The following is a 6,000-nucleotide window of genomic DNA, read 5'->3' as shown; positions in this document are numbered from 1 at the left end:
TTGTTACAATGAGGTTGAAACCTGCATAACTTTCCAATAAGAGAAAAATGTTAGATTTGTTTATAAATGTCAATCACCTCGGGAAGGAATGTTGCATAAGGTTAGTTTTCTTTTGAAACATCAATCATCTCCGAGAAGAATGTTGAGTAAGGTCAGTTTTATTTTATATAAATGTGAATCATCTCTGGTCTCTTAGACATATGTATATACGTATGTATAAGGTGAGGATAGCAAGCAAACGCACTCAATACTTAGGTCCCTAGCAAAAAGTTATGCCGGTTATAACGACTTGCTTAAGAAGTTAAAGAAAACTAAGATACAGTTCAAAAATGAGATACGATTATCATTCACCGACGCTTTCAATCTCAAATACGATACAGACAACTCGTAATAGGAACTCTAATGTAGGTAACAATTTCTTAATTAGTTGGAAACCTAGATTTTGTTATTAGAATTTTGATTAATTCAATGTAAGATGAATTCAAACAAGGTCTTCATATGGCAGTCCTTTAAGTAAACCCTACTTATTTCCAAACCAAGTCGAACCATGCTTTGTCCACTGAACTGGTTAAAGTATGTTTTTGCACTGAATCTTATCTCTGAAATTATAGCTGAGACTTTAGTTTGCAACAAGTTTTATAGCGACTAACATCACCTGCTGACGTGATACAAGAAGACGAAGCTATCTCTAGTCTAGAGTTTGTCTATTTCAATCATTACTGTAGATTTTAATAAAAATATTTCCATCTACTACTGTGTAGCTAGTGTGGGTGAGATATTAATTCTTGAGATTAATTTGAAATTATCATTTTTTTAATAACATATTTCGAAAATGTTTTCGAAAAATTTGAAATAAATTACGAAGAATGAATTTGCCAAAATTACTTAAGGGAGTGGTTCGATTCGAAACTAAAAAAAAAAGTTAAAGTGATTCTCACATTCCGATCGCCAATTATCAAAACTTTCCCAAGGTGCTCAAAGCAGATTACCTCTCTAAGATAAAGCTCGAGCAACAAAGGAGACATATCATTTAGGAATTAACCAATAGACAGGATAAATACCATCGCTATCAATTACAGAACCCGATAACAATCTGGATGACTTAAGTGAGTCTGACACGGTCTATCGTGATGAAATTGAAGGCCCCACAGTGATTAAGCTCTTCTGGGTAACCTCTCGGACTGTGGTCACTTTTTGTTCTTAAAAAAATTTGTTGCTTTAAATAGTATATGGTATATATATATTTATTTAAATCATTCTTAGGTTCTATTAATCGAATAAAGTACAAAACCACAATCCCATCTATTTTAAGCGCCAATATAATCGACAGAAGTAATTGATTTTTCATTGATCGCGGGAGGGCGAGTTTTAAAAATAAATCTAGAGAATGGGACGCGAAAGAAAGTCTTGAATGGAACGGTTCGAATGCTAACCTCAAAAATCGCTCGGAACGTCGCACCGTCGTCTATTAATCTTGGAAATAGTCATTGTTCAAAGTCGTTCCCCGGCGTGCGATAGGAAGCAAGACGAAACGCGTAGACGCGCAACGCAACCGCGGTTAATGCGCGATCAACACACAATAATACAATTAAAATGTAATCGTCGTCGAATACGTAATGAATGGCGCTCTGAGCGATCCGCATTGTTGCGTTTAATTTTAGCCCAACGGCGACAATTAAACGTGACAATTGCGCAATTAATCAAACCACGACGTTTTTTTCCTTCCAGAAGAAATCTCGAATGAAACAGACGTCCTGGAGATAAATTTGCTGGCATCGGTGAAATAAACGGAGATTGACCCGATTTCGAACGAGTTTGTTCCTGTTTGTGGGTTAAAAGTGTACAACTTTATATTAAGAGTGAAACATCTTTAATTAATCACCAATAATAATTATTTTAAACTGTGTTAACCCATTTATACCCACAACTCTGAAAAATATTAAGGGGTTCCTTATTTAACATTTGTACATTAGTTTCAATGGTCCTTTGCAGTTTTCAGTAGTTTCAGTAGCGAGAAATTCGCTACAACTCCATCCAGGTATACAAAAACATGTATTGGCGATCAAGATAGATAAGATAGGCAATTTACTAATCAGATGTTTAAAAATGCTAATGAATTTTCTGAAATTTGGTGATTGACATCATCTCTTCAATAAAGGTCTACGTTAAATCTAAAGTTTTGTCATTTGTCATTCATAACAGTCTTTAGACTACCTCTTCGGTGTTAATCTTGAGGTTCTGTATTGAAAAATCTATAGTGAACCATCTCAAATCTCAAAAAAAAAATGTCTAAAACTTTAGTGTTATTTCTAGTGGTCTTTTTTCATTGAATACAACTTTATTTATATCAGGTTTGTCATTAGCAACCTCATTGTAACAATTCCAATACGATGTCCAATTCCAATCTCTTGTTGCAGTTTCGTTTAGTTTTCTTCTCTTTGCTTGTAATTCATCATCACATTCATTACTAACAGAAATGTCGCTGTTATCACTTTCAATTATTAATTAAAGTATCCTCTTTTTAATGCAAAATGCAGTTTTGAAAAATCACATTCAGTTCTTGAAAAATAAATTTTTGAAATTATCAACAATTTTTTCGTAAAATTCGTAAATCCAGTTCTTGGAATAGGAGTATGAACATTTCTCAAAATGTTAATAAAAGTGTAAAAATAATTTCTTGAAGGATCCTTGTGGAAATATCACCAATTATTAATTAAAGTATCCTCTTTTTAATGCAAAAAGCCGTTTTGAAAAATCACTTTTAGTTCTTGAGAAATAAATTTTTGAAATTATCAACTTTTTTTTCGAATTTTGCAATTTTCGCCGATTAAGTTTTAAAAATTCGTATAAAATCTATTTCTTGGAATTGGAGTATGAAAATTTCCCAAAGTGTTAATAAAAGTGTCCCCTTTCCAATGAACCAACCCGTTTTGAAAAATAACTTTTAGTTTTTGAGAAAACAGTATTTGAAGTTTTGATAAAATTTTCGATGTTGCAATTTTCATCGATAATTCTCAAAATTCGCTATAAAAATAATTTCTTGATAAATTCTTGTGGAAATATCACCAATTATTAATTAAAGTATCCCCTTTTTAATGCAAAAAGCCGTTTTGAAAAATCACTTTCAGTTCTTGAGAAATAAATTTTTGAAATGATCAACAATTTTTTCGAATTTTGCAATTTTCGCCGATTAAGTTTTGAAAATTCGTATAAAATCCAGTTCTTGGAATAGGAGTATGAAAATTTCTCAAAGTGTTAATAAAAGTGTCCTCTTTCCAATGAACCAACCCGTTTTGAAAAATAACTTTTAGTTTTTGAGAAAACAATATTTAAAGTTTTGATAAAATTTTCGATGTTGCAATTTTCATCGATTATTTTCAAAATTTGCTATAAAATTAATTTCTTGAAGAATCCTTGTGGAAATATCACCAATTATTAATTAAAGTATCTTCTTTTTAATGCAAAAAGCCGTTTTGAAAAATCGCTTTTAGTTCTTGAGAAATAAATTTTTGAAATGATCAACAATTTTTTTCGAATTTTGCTATTTTCGCCGATTAAGTTTTAAAAATTCGTATAAAATCCAGTTCTTGGAATAGGAGTATGAAAATTTCTCAAAATGTTAATAAAAGTGCCCTCTTTTCAATGATCCAACCCGTTTTGAAAAATAACTTTTAGTTTTTGAGAAAACAATATTTGAAGTTTCGATAAAATTTTCGATGTTGCAATTTTCATCGATTATTTTCAAAATTTGCTATAAAATTAATTTCTTGAAGAATCCTTGTGGAAATATCACCAATTATTAATTAAAGTATCCCCTTTTTAATGCAAAAAGCCGTTTTGAAAAATCGCTTTTAGTTCTTGAGAAATAAATTTTTGAAATGATCGAAAATTTTTTCGAATTTTGCAATTTTCGCCGATTAAGTTTTAAAAATTCGTATAAAATCCAGTTGTTGGAATAGGAGTATGAAAATTTCTCAAAGTGTTAATAAAAGTGCCCTCTTTTCAATGAACCAACCCGTTTTGAAAAATAACTTTTAGTTTTTGAGAAAACAATATTTGAAGTTTTGATAAAATTTTCGATGTTGCAATTTACATCGATTATTTTCAAAATTTGCTATAAAATTAATTTCTTGAAGAATCCTTGTGGAAATATCACCAATTATTAATTAAAGTATCCTCTTTTTAATGCAAAAAGCCGTTTTGAAAAATCACTTTTAGTTCTTGAGAAATAAATTTTTGAAATGATCGATAATTTTTTCGAATTTTCCAATTTTCGCCGATTAAGATTTAAAAATTCATATAAAATCCATTGCTTGGAATATGAGTTTGATAATTTCCCAAAGTGTTAATAAAAGTGTCCTCTTCCCAATGAACCAAGCCGTTTTGAAAAATAACTTTTAGTTTTTGAGAAAACAATATTTGAAGTTTTGATAAAATTTTCGATGTTGCAATTTTCATCGATAACTTTCAAAATTTGCTATAAAATTAATTTCTTGAAGAATCCTTGTGGAAATATCACCAATTATTAATTAAAGTGTCCTCTTTTTAATGCAAAAAGCCGTTTTGAAAAATCACTTTTAGTTCTTGAGAAATAAATTTTTGAAATGATCGAAAATTTTTTCGAATTTTCCAATTTTCGCCGATTAAGATTTAAAAATTCATATAAAATCCATTTCTTGGAATATGAATTTGATAATTTCCCAAAGTGTTAATAAAAGTGCCCTCTTCCCAATGAACCAACCCGTTTTGAAAAATAACTTTTAGTTGTTGAGAAAACAATATTTGAACTTTTGATAAAATTTTCGATGTTGCAATTTTCATCGATAACTTTCAAAATTTGTTATAAAATTAATTTCTTGAAGAATCCTTGTGGAAATATCGTCAATTGTTAATTAAAGTATCCTCTTTTTAGAGTTGCTTGGTTACTTAAATCAGCATCAAAAAAGTTCATTTTGTATCTTGGATCCAAATAAGTTGACATATCTTATCTGCTTTCTTATTAATATCATTTTTATTCAAATATCGCAATAATGTGGCAATATAGGGTATTAGTTCAGAAATACACCGATAGATAGCCGGTATCCGGCTTTTCGTAAAATCACTATGTTAAACTGTGTTGACCCATTTATACCCACAAGTCTAAAAAGTCTTAAGAGGTTCCTTATTTAACATTTGCAAATCAGTTTTCATGGTTCTTTGCAGTTTTCAGAAGTTTCAGTAGCGAGAAATTCTGTACAACTCCATCCAGACGATTTATGAAAATAGGCAAGATGAAAGAATGAAATTTCAACTAAACGGTTTGGTGATTGACATCATCTCTTCAATAAAGGTCTGCATTAAATGTAAAGTTTTGTTGTCATTCATAACAGTCTTTAGACCACCTCTTCGTCAATTTTGAGGTTCTGTATTGAAAAATCTAAAACTTCAGTGTTATTTCATCATACATTAATATTAAAGTGTACCTAAAAGACTTTTGATGGGAAAATAAAATTTAGTTTCTCTGGTCGATGTGAGAAATAGCTCATATCAAATTTAATTGGGGGGAGGCAGTTTAATGGGCCAAGATTTCAGAGTTGCCATAGTTCGAACGGTGGAAAAAATAACGGTTCGTCTCTCGCAAATCCGAAACCGCCGCGGCCTCTCGAACGAGCAATTTAACACGACGAAAAAACAAGGGCGACCCGCGGGATACGGAATTGCGTTTTTCTCTAATTAACGCAGGATAAAATGAAATTCCATGGATGCCCGGCCCGTCCGTCCATCCGAGAGCGGCACCGTTCCCATGCAACAGGAAGACCTGAAAAAGAACGAACTTAAAAAAAAAATGAAAAACAAGAAGAAGAAGCAAAAGTTTTTGTGAGCATCTCTGAGAGGAGAAGGATATTACGACAACAAAGGCTCATCTTCAACATTCCTTCGGTACCGGTCAAAGGATTTTTACGTATAAGCAATGGCGAAGAACCCAAAGGATTCTCAGGTATACAAGTAAACTCCCATAAA

This window comes from Onthophagus taurus, chromosome 6, assembly GCF_036711975.1.
Source record: "Onthophagus taurus isolate NC chromosome 6, IU_Otau_3.0, whole genome shotgun sequence".
Lineage (NCBI taxonomy): Eukaryota > Metazoa > Arthropoda > Insecta > Coleoptera > Scarabaeidae > Onthophagus > Onthophagus taurus.
The sequence above is the reverse complement of the archived record's forward strand: the minus strand, read 5'-3'. Positions refer to the sequence as shown.